Genomic DNA, 18,247 nt, shown 5'->3' with positions numbered 1-18,247 from the left:
TGACCCTCAGTTGACACCATGTGGAGTAAAAGGGTGACCCAGCTGAGCCCTACCAAACCAAAGAATGACAATAAGTGTGAAGTCATTGTTGTTTAAGCTGCTAAGTGTTGGGATAGTTTGTAATCATAAATATCCCATCTTTTACTGGAACAAGTACATAACATGTGCCTTGCATTCTGCTAGTATTCAATATCTATTTCTTTCAGTAACCACTGGCAAAGATATTGACTCTCATTGCTGACTGTAAGGGTTCAAGAGTAAATAAGGCTGTGGGATAATCTCCTGAATTCTCTAAATTAACACTTCTTATTCCCACCCTTAGAGAAGTTTCAGGGCAGCAGCTGAGACAGAGTACACAGGGTCAGGCCAATCACGCTTTTGTTTTTGTGGGGTTTTTTGGTTTTTGTTTTGTTTTGTTTTGGAAGTGTCTTTTTGGGTTGAGGAGAGATGACTTTGAATCTAGCTCCTGACAGAATACTACGTACTACTCAAGAGTGAGTTCAAGAGTAAAGCTGTCTCTATGTTTTTTATCTAACTACCTACGTCTATGCACCTTCTGTCTGAAGTGACATCATGTGCAAGCCAGATATTTTCTATAACCAGTTGTTTGCCTTCAAATATTTATAAATTTCTACAATAGCTGGCAAGACTTGAGCTTGGCAATGACTCTAGCTTCTGGTTAATATTTCTTATTTTAAACGCCATGAATTAGGCTATAGATTAAAAGAAAAAAAAAAGACAAATATTTCCCTGGGAGGTTATTAAAAAACACACAACTAATGCTTAAATCATTAGTTGGCACTTACCCTCTACCAGGCACTTATTTCAATTTGGTCCTTACCCCCTAAAAAATATGATAATTTCATTTACTTTCAGAGAGAACAACTAAACAGTTATGTTTTATAGAGCCTCTTTGTTCATGGAAGGTCTTCATTAAAGGGAATATTTACTCTATACTCTTTTCAACCAGAAAAAAAGTCCTATTTTGGGGGTGGGGGCATCAAGGAAGCCTTTGACCAGCTCTTTCAGGCCCCTAGGAAGCATTGGAATAAATTGCTAAGTTACTATTCAGTATATGATAATTTGATGGCCTAGAGATCATTTGAGTCCCTACAGGTAGACAGCTGTTAACTATCCCTGAGCTCCTCTGGCTCTTGGAAATAAACTGAAGATGAAGTTGTTTGCAGCTGCAGTTGACAGAGCTACCATCTGCTTAGCTCCCTGGAAGCTCTGAGCCAAGGACGTTGTGTTTAACTGCTTCACAGCATAATGAACAGTGTTCTGAAGGGAGCTGGCTTGAAGGTCACTTCTTTCCATCTCCAGAAGGCATTTCCAGAAAGAAGCACCTGGTGGCCCTGACCCTTTTTCATCTATCTAAGCTTCTGTTCTGAAACTGCTCAAAGGATAGGGGAATTAGAGAATTCAGGAGACCTTCTCCGGCTCATGGGCAGTGTGACCACCTACCCCTACACTAAACCCTCTCTTCCTCAAAGTCTACCATTGTGTGTCCCTTTGAGCAACCACCTCCCACAGCAACACTTCCTTCTCAAACACTGAAACATTGTACACCACAGGATGATCTTTCACTCTGCTTTTCATTTTCTGAACCCTCAGTATCCCGTTTACCCCTCTACAGCCCAAGAAAACACACCATATTTCAGTACCATATCTCTAACTTCTAACTGGATGTCTCCTATTAAACTTCTGCCTTTCCCAAATTAGCATTTCTAAAGAAAAATAAATCATATTTCTATCCAAATAATGGCTGACTCTGAATTTTCCTTCTTGCTGACTCAAGTTTTTAAGTTTTGACCTTGGACAGCCTACTTACAGCCTAGACCTACTTCCTTTCCAAGCCCAATATTACAACCATAGACTTAAAACTTCACCATCTAAAATCTGGATACTTGCAATTTTTTTCTAATTCTTCTTTTTATCTTTATTGTTTTGACCTTCTAAGATGCCCGGTACTCTGCTCCTGGAGAAATCTTTCTAATGTAATTATTTTCACTTTACACCTCTGTTCAAAAATCTCCAGTTGTTCCTCATATTCAATACAAATGCCTTCACAATGGCATTTAAGGTCTTTTACAACATGGCTCCCACTTACCTACCGGACCTCACTTCCAGCCCATGTCTTGTATTTATATAGATATTGGACTGAACCATGTGTTGAGAAATCCCAAAGGCTGCTATTATATGAACCCCTCTGTGTCATGGTGATGTGCAATGCAGAGGACCTGGTCAGTACATACCATATAAACTTTTACCTCCAGGCCTTTGCCTACTCAGTGCTTCCCCTTCCTTTTACTTCTTCCTCATATTCATTTTCCCTTTATCTTGTCAAATTCCAGCCCAGTATTTTTTCCTCTGGAAAGGCTTTTCCCATCTGCCCCTGTTTTTAACCTGGAGCAATTTAATGCTTAAATCATTAGTTGGCACTTACCCTCTACCAGGCACTTATTTCAATTTGGTCCTTCTTCACATGTGTTATCTATTTCTGGGACTAGACAAAAAAATTTTAGATAGCAGGAACTACTCTGAAATTATGTGTAGCTTCAATATTCATTGATAATGATGCTTATGATGACAGTTTCTAATTTTTCTCACACATAGACCACAGTTCTAACCAATAAATTATTTTTTTAATGCCTACGCAGAAAGATTTGAAGAAAGAGTATGGATAACTCTATTGCACCTAAGCATATACCTCTTTTATTTTTCAACTCTTAATATCTAATTTTATATTTGAATCAATTAATTCACATAAATTATGATGCAAATGTTAATATAAGCCAGACAGTTTGAGGCTGTGGGAAATATTACTTACAGCAGGTGCTGCTGTGTAGCTCTCTGTGTTAAAATTCTCTCCTCCCTTTGCATTGCCTTTACACTCTCCCCATTCTCTTTTCATTCCTCCCTCGTCATCCTCTTGTTTGAATAATTTAATTTTTTGTCATGCATCTTACATTCAGATCTTTTCTTTGGCTCTCTTCTTTTCGCATTCCACTTGCTCAAGGAGGATGGTTCCCAAGACTACCTTCACAGCGACCCCTTTTCTAACTGCCGGACACATCCTCTTCTGCCAGCTGGAAACCTCTTTTTCAATGTTCTTTAGACACTTCAAATTCAACACCTATTCTACCCCCCTCTTATGCATCTGTCTCAGTAAAGGCACTAACATCCTCTCAAGCTAAAAGTTCAGGGTCACCATTCTCTTTTCTCTATTTCTTACTCCTAACACCAGTTTTGAGCTCCTGTAGTTTTCATCTCTTAATTTTTTTTTCTTTTTCCAAATCCTACTGTTATATCTTGAGTCCTTTGTATTCATCAGGATAATTAACCCTAGCTGCTGTTGCTGTCAAACTTAGAAATCTTATTATTTTATTATTTTTATTTTCCCATCACCATTTATCCTCTCTATTCCCTCTTTCACATCCACACCCCATTCCCCCCACAATCACCACACTGTTGTCCATATCCATGAGTTCGCTCTCTCTTTTTTCCTTTTTTGCTCAATCTTTCCACCCCTTCTCAACCTCCCTTCCACCTCCACCCCTACACACACACACACACACACACACACACACACACACACCAAAGAATCTAATTTAAAAATGGGCAAAAGAGCTGAACAGACACTTCTCCAAAGAGGAGATACAGATGGCTAACAGACCTATGAGAAGGTGCTCAACATCACTAATCAACAGAGAAATGCAAATTAAGACCACAATGAGATATCACCTCACACCTGTCAGAATAGCTATCATCAACAAATCAACAAACAACAAGTATTGGGGAGGATGTGGAGAAAAGGGAACCCTTGTGCACTGCTGATGGGAATGCAAATTGGTATAGCCAATGTGGAAAGCAGTATGAAGTAACCTCAAAAAGTTAAAAATGGAAATGCCTTATGACCCAGTGAATCCACTTCTTGTAATTTCTCAGAAGAAACCTAAAACACTAATTCTAAAGAATATATGTACCCCTATGTTCACTGCAGTGTTATTTACAATAGCCAAGATCTGAAAGCAGCCCAAGTGTTCATCAGTAGATGAGTGGATAAAAAAGCTGTGGTACATGTACATAATGGAATACTACTCTGTGGTAAAAAGTAAGAAAATTTTACCCTTTCTGATGGCATGGATAGACCCAGAGAACATTATGAAATGAGCCAGTCAGAGAAAGAAAAACTTAGAGAAACCTTAATGGCTTAAAATAACAGTGTTACTAGTATTGGTATGGACTAATTCAAATCTGGTACAGTGATCTCTGAAGTGGCTTTCCTCCAAGTGGTCATTCAGGATTCATTCTGTTTTCATTTGTGACTCTGGCATCTCAATAAATGCCTCTGTAATCTCTGATAGAAGAGAAGAGAGAAAAGAGGGACAACCTTGTGCCTTATGTAGGAAGTAACATGTGAGAAGTAGAAGTAGAAGTAGAAGTGGCAGACCACTGTCCAGAATTAATCACTTGATCTCACATAACCTAATGAAACTATAAGAAAGGCTGGAAAATATTAAGACAACATGGAATATATGGTGAGCACTAAATATCTACTACACTCTCTTTCTCTCTCACCTGGATTACTGCCCCTTCTCCTAAATAGTTTCCCTAGTTTCAGTTTTCTATTCTATCCTACCTATATATTTTCACTAAAGAGGTTTTATTTGTTACATATTCTTTTGTAAAATACGAAACTCATCATGTCACCTCCCATTTTGAATCCATCAATGGTTTTCCACTATTCATGGAGTAAAATTTATAGTCCTGCAGAATCTGACTTCAATCTGCTTTTCCAATTATACCTCCACATCTACAAACCCTTAGCTAGAACCACACCAGACAAAATAGCCTCTGAATATTTTACTTATTGTTTTACTTTCATGCCTTAGTGTATATGGCACCCTCTTTCAGGAATATATGGAAAATGTAATTTTAATGCATTTTGACATTGCTATAAATCATTATGTTAATACAAACATTGAGCAAAGATTTCTACAAAAAATATATATACTGTGTGTGTGTGTGTGTGTGTGTGTGTATTAACCTAGAGCAATTTATCTGTAAACAAACCCAATTCTTTTTTTATTTTTATTGAATGTATTGGGGTGACATTGGTTAGTAAAATTATACTGGTCTCAGGTATACAATGATATATTATCTGTATATTGTATTGTGTGTTCACCACCCCTAGTCAAGTCTCCTTCTATCACTGTTTATCCCCTTTTTGCTCTCTTCTACCTCCTGCCACTCCCGTTTCCCTCTGGTAATCATCATACTGTTGTTTGTGTCTATGAGTTGTTGTTGTTGTTTTTTTGCTTTGCTTAACCCCTTCAGCTTTTTTCACCCAGGCCCCTAATTCTCCTCCATCTCCATATCTATGAGTCTGTTTCTATTTTGTGTATTAGTTTACTTTGTTCATTACAAATACAATTCTTTTTAAAAATATATTTTTATTGATTTCAGAGAGAGGAATGGAGAGGGAGAGAAACATCAATGAGAGAGAATCATCAATCAGTTGCCTCCTGTATGCCCCCTACTGGGGATTGAACCCAAAACCCGAGCATATGACCTGACAGGGAATTAAACGGTGACCTCCTGGTTCATGGGTCTATGCTCTACCACTAAGCCACAGTAGCTGGGCACAAATATAATTTTATAGTTCCCCTTATCTTAGAAAAATGGAACTAGGGCTCAGTTTGCTTCTTTTTTCCTTAAATTAAGAATGTAACCACACTTGGCTACCATTCCTACTCTATGTAGGCTCTAATCCCTCAAAAAGCCAGTGGTGAATGATTCTGCTATTTAAAGACAGGTTCCAGATCCCTAATGAGACTATTACAGGAAAATTTGGAGACACTAAACAGCTGATGAATTTCATATTAGAATTGGAGTATCTCCCTCCTGGTCTAATCCATGGCCATACAAGCCAGCTTCTTCTGCCAGCAATTACCCCTGAGACCAGGTTTCTATCTGGATGCAGAGGAAGATGAAATCTTTGCTGTTGACAGCCTAAGCTACTAGGAGCTATGATTATTCAAACACAGAATAAGGAAATTTCCCTTGGGAAGCCAGGCTGCTTTAGCAATAGACCAAAGAATTACTGAGAAGACAGTATAGCCTAGTGGAAACAGCCAGCTGTCTGAAGGTAGACAAATCCAAGGCCAAGTCTACTAAGAAGTCCTGTGGCCTCTGGAGGTTACTTAACCCCTCTAATCTACAGGTTCATGGGGGTAGTAATTACATAAAATAACAAATGTGTGGCAGGTTGATTTTTGAGATGTTAATTTGTATTTTCTCTCTGCATCTCCTCTCCCACACACATACACAATCCAATATATGGATTTCCTTAGGTTAAGATCTTTTTGTTTCATGAAGGAGAACTCTTTGTCTCAGTAAATACACTCCTGTACTTCTTTATTGCTGAGGAGAGACCACTATAGGGGAGGATAGTGAGAGGAGCACGAAAGGCAAAGAGAGAACTGGAGGCTGAAAGGTGAAAGAGAAATCATGAACTGCTGTGAGGCAGTGCCTTAAGGAAGACTTCAGAGGGTGCCCGAAGGAAAGCTGTACAATAGATAGAAGGGCTGTCAGCCTATCCAAATATTCCTGAGTCCCAGATATACTGTCAAAAGCCCAGAGCTGCAGGAATTGGAGGTCTCAGCAGTAATCAATGTAGCTGAAGACAGGGGGCTGGAGATGTCTTTTGTCATACAGGATAACCATAGTAATGACTAAGAACGCATTTCTCTACCAAGAAGGTAGGATGGAGGGTTAGGAATCTAATTTCAATTGATTTAAAGAAAATCCTGAAATACAATGTTTCTTGTGCCACCCTGTGTTTTAGATTAAGGGGTTTATGTCCCACAAGTGTAAAGTTCCTGATACTTGGTAAGCCTTCAGTAGATGTTCATCTGTCTCTTCCCTTCTATCACTTCCTCCTGCTGCTCTGAACATAATGGCAAGTGCTCAAGTAGGTCTGCTGGCACCGCCACATTAGCCCAGACCTTTTCTCCTGGAATGAAAGTTCTTATCTCAGACAAAATAGTTCTAGCAAAATCACAGTGAAAGCTAATGGTGTAAAATTCTTAAGATAACTCAAAAATCTCCAAAAGATAAAATGATAAAAATATATAGCCATTCAAGGTCCTTTTTTTTAATTATTATTCCAGATGAATTTTTGGAGAGTTTGTTCTAGGTCTGTGAAATATGCCCTTGGTATTTTAATGGCAATTGCATTGAATCTATAGATTGCTTTGTGTGGTATGGACATTTTAATGATGTTGATTCTACCAATGCATGAACACGGTATGTTCTTCCATCTGTTTATGTTTTCTTCTATCTCTTTTTTCAGTGTCCTGTAGTTTTCTGAGTACAGGTCTTTTACCTCCTTAGTTAAGTTTATTCCTAAGTATCTTAATTTTTTGGTGCAATGGTAAATGGGGTTGTTTTTTTTTTAATTTCTCTTTCTGTGAGTTCACTGTAGGTGTATAAAAAGGCCATAGATTTCTGGGTGTTAATTTTGTATCCTGCTACATCCCAAATTCATTTATTAAGCCTAATAATTTTTTGATGGAGTCTTTAGGGTTTTTTATGTACAGTAACATGTCATTTGTGAATGACAGTTTTTCTTCTTCTTTTCCAATTTGTATACCTTTTATTTCTTCTTCTTGTCTAATTGCTATGGCTAGCACTTTCAGTATAGCAGCACAATTTACAATAGCTAAGATTTGGAAACAGCCTAAGTGCCCATCAGCAGATGAGTGGATTAGAAAACTGTGGTACATCCACACAATGGAATATTACACTGCTGTAAAAAGGAAGGAACTTCTACCATTTGCAACAGCATGGATGGACCTGGAGAATTATGCTAAGTGAAATAAGCCAGTCAGAGAAAGATAAATATCACATGATCTCACTCATTTGTGGAATATAATGAACAACATAAACTGATAAACAAAAACAAATCCAGTTATAGACAAGCATTGATCAGACTGTCAAACCTCAGAGGGAAGGCAGGGAAGGGTGGGGGTAAGGGAGAGAAATCAACCAAAGGACTTGTATGCATGCATATAAGCATAACCAATGGACACAGACACTGGGGGGGGGGGGTGAAAGCACGAGTGGGGGGGCAATGGGAGGATAAGGACACATATGTAATACCTTAATCAATAGAGAAAAATAACAATAAAGTATATATATAGCCATTCTCAGGTTCACTTTTTTTTGTATTTAAGGTCAGGTTCATTTTTATTTGATTAATCCAAGAACTCATACATCATGCCAAAGCCACCTACCAAAATGGGTTCTGACTATACATATAAACATGACAGCTGGTGTGGTCTTGTACATTTTTGCTCGCTTTTCCAGTATTTCTGCCTTAAGTACTGTTGCTTCCCAGTGTGAAGGACATTATGACCACTTGTGGAAGTAGTCCTTCGGTCATGAACTTCCTGGTCTGGATAGGGACTGTGCTATTCATAATGGTGGTCTATTCTTAGGCAGCCAGGAAGTAAAAGAGCCATTCCATTCTTGATGAATCTATCTTTCCAGATTTGGGCAGTTGTAAACAATGCTGGTATGAATATTTTTGTTTCTGTATCTTAGCATCTCTAAGCATATGCATCTCTTTTTTCTTTTGACTTGAAAATAACATAGTCTGTTTCTTATAATGGAATTATTGCTTTCTTTTCCTGGACATTTTCAGTATTTTTCTTGGTTTACTTACATTCATGTGTTTGAATAGAAAGCTCAAGTTGTCTATTTAATATTTGGACTATATGTTTCCTTTTTTATTTTTTTTTGCATTCAGATAATTTTATTTTATTTTTTCTTTATTGATTAAGGTATTACATATGTGTCCTTATCCCCCCATTGCCCCCTGAGCCCCCCGTAATGTCCTCATCCCCCTGGTGTCGGTGTCCATTGGTTATGCTTATATGCATGCATACAAGTCCTTTGGTTGATCTCTCCCCCTTACCTCCACCCTCCCCTACCTTCCCTCTGAGGTTTGATGGTCTGATTGATGCTTCTCTGTCTCTGGATCTATCCTTGTTCATCAGTTTATGTTGTTCATTATATTCCACAAATGAGTGAGACCATGTGATATTTATCTTTCTCTGACCGGCTTATTTCGCTTAGCATAATGCTCTCCAGTTCCATCCATGCTGTTGCAAATGGTAAGAATTCCTTCTTTTTTACTGCAGCATAGTATTCCATTGTGTAGATGTACCACAGTTTTTTAATCCACTCATCTACTGATGGGCACTTAGGCTGTTTCCAAACTTTTTTAGAGAACATGTCTCAGAGCAGGGAAACTTAAACCTCTATTTATTTACTCTGGCATTTTGCTCAAGGTTTGTCCTCAGGACAGCCCTCATAAAGATAAGACTCCGGGAAATTGGGCAGAATAATCACCAAGTTGTTATTACTTACCCTGTCCCTTTTAGTTCTAGATCAGTGGTGAGCAAACTACAGTCCGAGGGCCAAATGCAGCCAGGTAACAAGTTTTATAAATAAAGTTTGCTGGAACATAGCCACGCTCACATGTTTATGCCTTTTCTTGCACTACAACAGCAAAGTTGAATAGTTGCAATAGAGATAGTATGGTCTACAAAACCAAAAATATGTATTACTTGGTCCATTACTGGAAAAGTTTGCTGACTCCTGTTCTAGATTTTGAATGTGGTGGGACTAGTCATACAGACAGAGCAAGGGAGCCTGATAGCTTCTACCATTTTTGGAGTAGGACATGTTTTAGTGTGAAAAGACTCCAGAAACATCTCTACCCTCTACCCTCTAATTCCTATGGAATCATCGTAATTCCTTTCTGAATTCAACCACCATTGTTGATGCACACACTATGTGCCAGGTCTTAATAGGTACAGCTGATACTGAATTAAGTAAGTATCAGACTGCCCTTGTCCTCAAGGAGCTTCCAATGCGTGTAAGGAGATAAACACCAATCATGATTTCTGTGACACTTCAGGGCACTGGGCCATGTGACTACAAGGCCTTAGCAGGGAAGGTCTTCATTTCTATGCTTCTAAACTTAGAATGGAGAGTAACATTAGAGTAGAAAGATCCTCAACATGAACTGACAATTTTCTTCTAATGAAGATGATGCCAAGAACAGAAAATAGAATTCTTCACTTTTTTTCTGGTGTTCTCTCTCTCTCATATACTTCTTGTTGTAACATGAATAAATATAAAGAAGTTCTGGCCCAACCCTTGTGGCTCAGTGGTTGAGCATCAACCTATGAACCAGGAGGTCACGGTTCGATTCCCAGTCAGGACACATGCCTGGGTTGTGGCTTGATCCCCAGTGTGGGGCATGTAGGAGGCAGCTGATCAATGATTCTCTCTCATCATTGATGTTTCCATCTCTCTCTCCCTCTCTCTTCTCTGAAATCAATAAAAATATATTTAAAAGAAAAGAAGTTCCATTCAAACTTGAAGTGGGTAAGAAGACTCTAGGAAGTGAAAGTGTGGCCAAAAGGACTTCTTCCCAGCACAGGTCTGCTTTACACCTGTTATCCCAGCATAATTATTTTTAACAGTGCCCCCTTTCACTCTTCAAAGAGTTCTGGCTTGAACATTAAATTGCATGGTAACTTTACCTATAACCCAAATCCTCAGCCTAGCCACCTATAAACTATTAGTAATAGAAGTTTTGTCCTTATCAGTTCAAAATTTCATTTAGGTTATTCTACAAATAGAATACTTAATTAAAATTAAATAACTAACAATTCTTTCTTCCCCTCCAAAAAGCTGTAGTCTATTTGCTTTTGATTGCACTGTTTAATTATCAAATAAATCCAAAAATGCCTAAAATGATCCTGACTTAGAGTACAGAACAGTTCAATTTGCTGCATATGAGAATATGTATTGTTGTTAACTAACAAAATGAGGACTTGAGAAAATAGTCTTTACATTAATATCTTCAGTTAATAAGTTGAAAGAACAACCTCCTTTATGAAGCCATGTCTGACCTTCACTTCCCACCCCCAGCAACCTTGAATGAGTCTTTTAGAGCTTATCACATTTTACTGACTTACTTGTTTCTTGTCTGTCTCCATGGGAGGACCTTGAACTTGTAGGAGCTGTAATATTCTCAGACAGAATTTAGTACAGTGTCTCACTCATAGCAGTTTCCTAGGAATTTTTGCATAAAATATTTACTGTCTGCTAACAAATTCCCAAGATATAAAATAGCAACAATGTCTCAAAAATTTGCTAGAAAAAGCCTCTATCACTAATTTTATGAGCATTGCTTTAACTTTTTTCTTCAATGGTTGTTTTTCCCCCATAAAAAAAAAGTCCCTTTAATGAAAGTCCTGCTCTTGAAACTCAGCAACTGAAGGGAGCAACCAGACTGTAATCTGAATCATCCAGGAGCTGTTTACAAACAGGAAAAGAATCAGACCTATTTTCCTAAGATAGGAAAATAATGCCAATCAACTGATCCCTGGTTATTAAATACTAGTAGACAGAATGGGGCAAACAACTAAGGGTGGAAAGTTGAATTGCAACTACTTGGCCTATCCCCAATATCCCCCACCCAAGCCCAGACCTGTTACTACTGATTTCTCAAATAGGAGGCATTAAGGCAGCAGGTTCTGTCTGGGCATCAATGAGGGTCCCTTAGTAGTAGTGCATGTGAGACACTTGACTGTCCCTTATGAACAGGCATTGTGGGATACAGCTGGGAGCCCGCAGCCTTTCCTCTTCTGAAGGGAAACAAAACAAAACACTGTCAGAACAGAGAATTTGTTGGAAGCATCCAAGACAGAATTGGCACATGCCCTGCCAAAAACCTTATAGCACAATCAATCCACTTCCAGGATGAATTTTCTTAACCAGAAACAGCTGTCAATAGAAGAAAAATGGTCCCTCCAGCATAACTGATAGAAAGCTGGTGAAATTTAGAGAGGATTTTGGTAGAAATTCAAAATGGGTGCAGGGAGAACGAAAATTGTTGCAGAAAATGGTATCTGGACAGAGGAAACCTGTAACACCAAATTGGGATAGGCAGAGAAAGAACACCTTTTCTATAAGAAGACTAATGGGAAACTGCGAAATAAAACTGTGAGTTAAAGAAAATGTTAAATCACAAGACAACCAGTGATGGGCATGCTCCTCTGTACTCTGACTGGGTGAGAAAAAGGGGGGGGGGGGCAGGGGAGCATAAAGCGAATGATTCTTTCCAGGTATGTAAAATGTTTGCCATACACATGGCTGTCACCCCCAGCCACAAAGCCCAGGGACATGTGTTCAATTAGTTGTTCAAAGTTAATATACCCACCTTTCAAAAACCATGCATTCAAATTCATTGTATTCATTAGGACCAGATTCAACAACAATTAGAAAAACAAAACAAAACTGGTTTAAGCAAGTTAGAACTTTGTAGAACTTTGTGTGTTTTGGTCACATACAAGGAGAGACCTAAGGCAGCAGTCCGGGACTGGGATGGTGGTTCTGCTCCACAAAGCCCCCAGACACCCAGGATCCTTCTGGCTCAACTTTCTGCCATCTTTAGTATAGAGTTTTCATCCTCCTCATCTGGGATGCAGCTAGAGCCACATTCCTAGCAGCGGAATTAAGGCAAAGAAGAAAAAGAAACAATTGCCATTGAGGAGTCCAGCTCTAGGCCTCAATTCTGTGTGTGCTCTTTCAAGCCCAACAGCAGGCAAATTCCAGGCCTCACACCACACTTAGAGCAAAGCCAGTGCATCATACTTGTCTGGACTCTGCCTCCCTCCCCTACTCCCTCAATCCCACCCCTGGACCTGGCAGGCCATGCTCATGGCCCAGGTGCCTCCATCCAGAGTGGTCTCTTTATCAAGACCTCAGTTGAGGCATTTCCCAGAGGTCTCTGTGAGACCTCTCAGTACGGGCTGCTGCCTTGGCATGTCCATAAAGAGGAAGGAGCCATATGTTGGGGCCTCCTAGTTAGTAAGAGGATTCCCCCGCCATCTCACTCTAACTCTTTCGTGGGGAACGTGGAACATTGGGGAGCTAGTGCCCTTTCTTTCATTTTGCCTCTTGCCTGAATGCAATATTAATTGATATATGCTACAACTTGGATGAACTTTGAAATCATTAGACCAATGAAAAAGACAGTCATAAAAATCCATATTTTATGTGAATCTACTCCTATGAAATGTCCAAAATAGGGAACTATATATGACAGAAAGGAGATTAGTGGTTGCTTAGGACTCAAAGGAGGAAGTGGAAGACAGGGAGGTGAGAGAAATGGACATAGAATTGTTTTTGAGATGATGCAACAATTGTAAAATTGATTGTGGTGTGGTTGCATACATCTGTGAATATACTAAAAAACATTAGGTAGATGAAGTCCATGGTATGTCAATGATATCTCAAGAACACGATTTTTTAAAAAAGAAGAAATATGAACTTTTCCCAGTCCTATTCGGTAATGCAGTATTTAATGTAGTAGTAGTAGTAGTAGTATTACCAGGATGTGTTTCTAAAAGTTTATCCCCTGTGTCGAACAGTGATCTTCAAACTTTTTTTAGTTGTGAACTCATGTCAGTAAAAAGACAAATATTACAAATAAGTAGCACAAAACTGGAGAGACCTACTACTGAAGACACTGGAGACACTGCATTGAAGATTATGAACTGTTACAATCTATTCAAACTTGAAAAATTAAAAAAAAAAAAACCTAGGAAAAGAAATGCCAAGTTGACAAGTCTGGACTAGCAAATCTAAAATAAAAATCTATAAAATATAATGCATTAAGTAATTTTTATCCCAGCAAAGCAAGGGCACGTTAAATAGGACATACACACAAATTCATAATGAAAGCATAATTCCTGAATCTTTATGTGCTTAGTGAAAGAGTCAAGGTATAGAAAGCACAATCTGTGAGCTATAAAAGGAAGAACTGACAGAAGCCCAAATGCAGACAAAGATTTTTAATGCTCCTCTCTAAGCTTTTGGCATATCAAATCAACCAAAATAAACGAGAATGTAAAGAATGTGAAAGATATAATTGACAAGATTGAATGAGACAAAGCTAATCTTTGTATTTTGAAAAAAGGTAAAACTTCTGTGCCTCCTTTTGAAACTTGTCTCATCTATTGACTACTGGTATCTTTTCAGATGATATTAGCATAAAACAAAGTTGTCACATTGTTTTTTAAAATCCTGTTGCAGTTTTTTATTTCATTATATTAAACTTACAAATTGTTGAGGGGGAGTTTTGCATCTTTATATTCAGAAGGATTAAGAAATATGGACTAAATTTCCACTTCTTTAAAATGTCCTTTATGACCTTGCAAGTTTATATATATATATATATATATATATATATATATATATATATGTCTTGAATATTTTTGTATATGATCCTAATATTTTATCGTTTTCATTGTTTTTATTGTTTTTATCATACTTTGCTATTGGTTTTTGCAATTAATGAATTTATTGTACAGAAAAATAAGTATATAAATACCCAAAGCAAAGTTATTTTAAAAGAAGAGTCAAGATATTAATATATTCCTATCACTATCTACCCCCTGCCCCAGGCCTTCACCACCCTATTGTCTGAGTCCATGGGTTATGCATATATGCATACAAGTTCTTTGGTTGATCTCTTCCGCCTCCCACCACTCCCCCCACCACTTTCCTTCTGAGATTCAATCAATTTATTTCATTTGTCTTGTTAAAGAATTAACTTTTCCCTTACTTTGTTTTCAATGTTACTTTAAAATTAACATACAGTAAAATTGACTTCTTTTTCTAGTAGAAAGCTCTATGAATTTTGACATGTTGATAGATTTGTATAGCCAGAAACACAATTAAGATACAAAACAGTACCATATCTCCAAAATCTCTCTTGCCAATTCTTTGTACTTTCTCACCACCCAAGCCCCTAGCAACTATTGATCTGTTCTCCTACGTTAGTATAGTTTTACCTTTTCACTATGTAATTTTTTGAAGCTAGTTTTCTTTCTCTCAACATAATGTATTTGAGATTCATCCACATTATTGTGTGGATCAATCATTTATTCTATTTTATTATTAAGTAGTATTTCACAGTATGAATGTACTACAGTTTGTTAAACTATTTACCCATTACAGAACATTTAGGTTGCTTTCATTATTCAATAACTAGAGGCCCGGTGCACGAAATTCAGGCACGGGGGGTGGGGGGGGGGGGCTGTCCCTCAGCCCAGCCTGCAACCTCCCCAATCTGGGACCCCTTGAAGAATGTCCGACTGCCCGTTTAGGCCCGATCCAGTCAGGCATCCCTCTCACAATCCAGGACTGCTGGCTCCCAAATGCTTGCCTGCCTGCCTTCCTGATTGCCCCTAACCACTTCTGCCTGCCAGTCTGATCACCCCCTAACCACTCCCCTGCCAGCCTGATTTATGCCTAACTGCTCCCCTGCCAGCCTGTTTGCCCCTAACTGCCCTCCCCTGCAGGCCTGGTTCCCCCCAACTGCCCTCCCCTGCAGGCTTGATAGCCCCCAACTGCCCTCCCTTGCAGGCCTGGTCCCCCCCAACTGCTCTTCCCTGCAGGCCCGGTCACCCCAAACTTCCCTCCTCTGCAGGCCTGGTTCCCCCTAACTGCCCTCCCCTGCAGGCTTGATCACCCCCAACTGCCCTCCCTTGCAGACCTGGTCCTTCCTAACTGCCCTCCCCTGCTGGCCATCTTGTGGTGGCCATCTTGTGTCCACATGGGGTCAGCCATCTTGTGTGTTGGAGTGATGGTCAATTTGCATATTACTCTTTTATTAGATAGGATAGAGGCCTGGTGCATGGGTGGGGGCCGGCTGGTTTGCCCTGAAGGGTGTCCTGGATCAGGGTGGGGTTTCCCTTGGGGTGTGGGGAAGCCTGTGGTGGTTTGCAGGCCGGCCACGCCCCCTGGCGACCCAAGTGGAGGCCTTGGTATCTGGGATTTATTTATCTTCTATAATTGAAACTTTGTAGCCTTGAGCGGAGGCCAAGGCAGGCCAGGAAGCTTGGCTTCCTCCATCACCAGGGGCAACGCAAGCCTACTGCTCTCTTCAGCTCTGTGGCTGCCGCCATTTTTGTTGAAATTTATTTATCTTCTATAATTGAAACTTTGTAACCTTGAGTGGAGTCCAGGGCCAGCCAGGGTGTGCGGGAAGCTTGGCTTCCTCCATTGCCAGGGAAACTTAAGCCTCCTGCTCACTCTGTGGCTGCAACCATCTTGGTTGGGTTAATTTGCATACTCGCTCCTGATTGGCTGGTGGGCATGGCTTGTGGGTGTAGTGGTGGTGCGGTCAATTTGCATATTACTCTTTTATTAGATAGGATAGTAAATAGAGTTGCTATAAACATTTATGCATAGATTTTTGTGACAACGTAAGTATTCATGCCTCTAAAATAAAAACCCAGAGATGGAATTGCTGTCACATATTGCATTCTTATTTTGCATTCCCACTAGCAATCAAGAGTTCCAGTTGCTCCACATTTGACAGCACTTGGCATTTTTCAGTAGTTTTTATTGTGGCCACTGTAATGGGTATAGAGTGGCATCTCATAGTGATTTTAATTTGAATTTCCCTAATGGCTGACATACTTATTTACCATCCTTATATTCTCTTTGGTAAAGTGTCTGTTCCAGTACTTTGCCAACTCTTACTCTTGAGCCTTAAACGTTCTTTATATATTCTGAATACAAGTCTTTGTTGGATATGTGATTTTTAAACATTTTCTTCAAGTCTGTAGCTTATCTTTTAGTTTCTTAATAATGTCTTTCAGAAAGCAAACTTGTTTTTATATTGATGAAACCTAATAATTTACCTTTTTTTTTCTTTTGTTGATTATGTGTTTGGGGTCATGTCTAAAAATTCTTTGCCTATTTCAAGAGGATAGAAATTTTTTTCATGTTTTCTTCTAAAATTTGTGTAGTTTTGTTTTACACTTACTCATTTTGAGTTGATTTTTTATAAGTTACTAGAGGCCCAGTGCACGAATTCTTGCACAGGTGGGGTCTGTCCCCAATCGAGGTGGATCAGGGCAGGGCCTGGCAGGAAGAGGAGATGGTGGGAGGTTGTTGGCCGGCCCGCCCTTATCTGGGCTCAATCAGGGCCAGGCCGGCTGTGGGGAGGGGCCGAGGGTGATTGGCCAGTGGGCCCTGCCCCTGATTTGGGTGGAGGGGCCAATGGGGGGGGGGCAGCTGTGGGGAGGGGCTGTGGGCAGTGGGCCAGCCAGCCCCACCCCCAATTGGTGTGGGAGGGGGTGATTGGGGGTGGAGCTGGCTTGGGGGAGGAACCATGGGCCAATCGGGATGGGGCAGGCCGATTGGGGGTAGGGCCTGCTGGGGGGAAGGGCCATGGGGGGGTTGGCCTGCCACCCTGCCCTTGATCAGGGTGGGAGAGGCCAATCAGGAGCTGGGCTGGCTGGAGGGAGGGGCTGCAGGAGGTTGGCTGGCTGGCCCCACCCCCTGATCGGGCCAGTTCGCTGGCCTCAGTGGGCATCATAGTGACTGGTCATTCCGGTCATTACAGCATTCTGGTCACTAGCTTTCATATATATAGATGAGGAATAGACCAAGGCTTATACTTTTAAAAGGAGTATCCAAATTATTCCAATACCAGTTTTAAAAAGACTATTATTTTCTCCCTTGGATTACCTCTGCACCTTTGACTAAAATCTATTGGCCATATTTGTGTGGATATTTCTGGAATCTCTATTCTGTTTCACTGATCTATGTGCCTATCCCTTTACTAAGGCCAGGCTGTCCTGATTATTGTAGCTTTATATCAAGTTCAGAAGCTCCTCAATTCGATAAACTCATCGTAAGTTTAAAATATTATAAGTAAAAATGTATTTAATACATCTAACCTACTGAACATCCTAGCTTAGCCTAGCCTACCTTAAATGTGCTCAGAACACTTATATCAGCTTACAGTTGGGCAAACAATCTCACTGCTACTGCCTAGTATATGAGAGTATCGTATCACACACTGCTAGCCTGAGAAAAGATCAGAATTCAAAATCTGAAGCTTGGTGTGTATTGAATGTGTAGTAGTTTTGTGCCATCATAAAATTAAAAAATCCATCATCAGTTGGGGACCATCTGTATTAAAATTGGGTACTGTGCTTTCTTCATTGTTCTTCTTTTTCAAATGGTTTTGGCTATTCTACTTCCTTTGCCTTTCCACATAAATTTTTGAATGAGCTGTATATGGCTATCACAATTTCTGCTGATATTTTTATTAGAATTATGTTAATCTGTAAAACCA

This window comes from Plecotus auritus (genome assembly GCF_963455305.1).
Source record: "Plecotus auritus genome assembly, chromosome: 4".
Classification (NCBI taxonomy): Eukaryota; Metazoa; Chordata; class Mammalia; order Chiroptera; family Vespertilionidae; genus Plecotus; species Plecotus auritus.
This window is presented reverse-complemented; position numbering follows the sequence as displayed.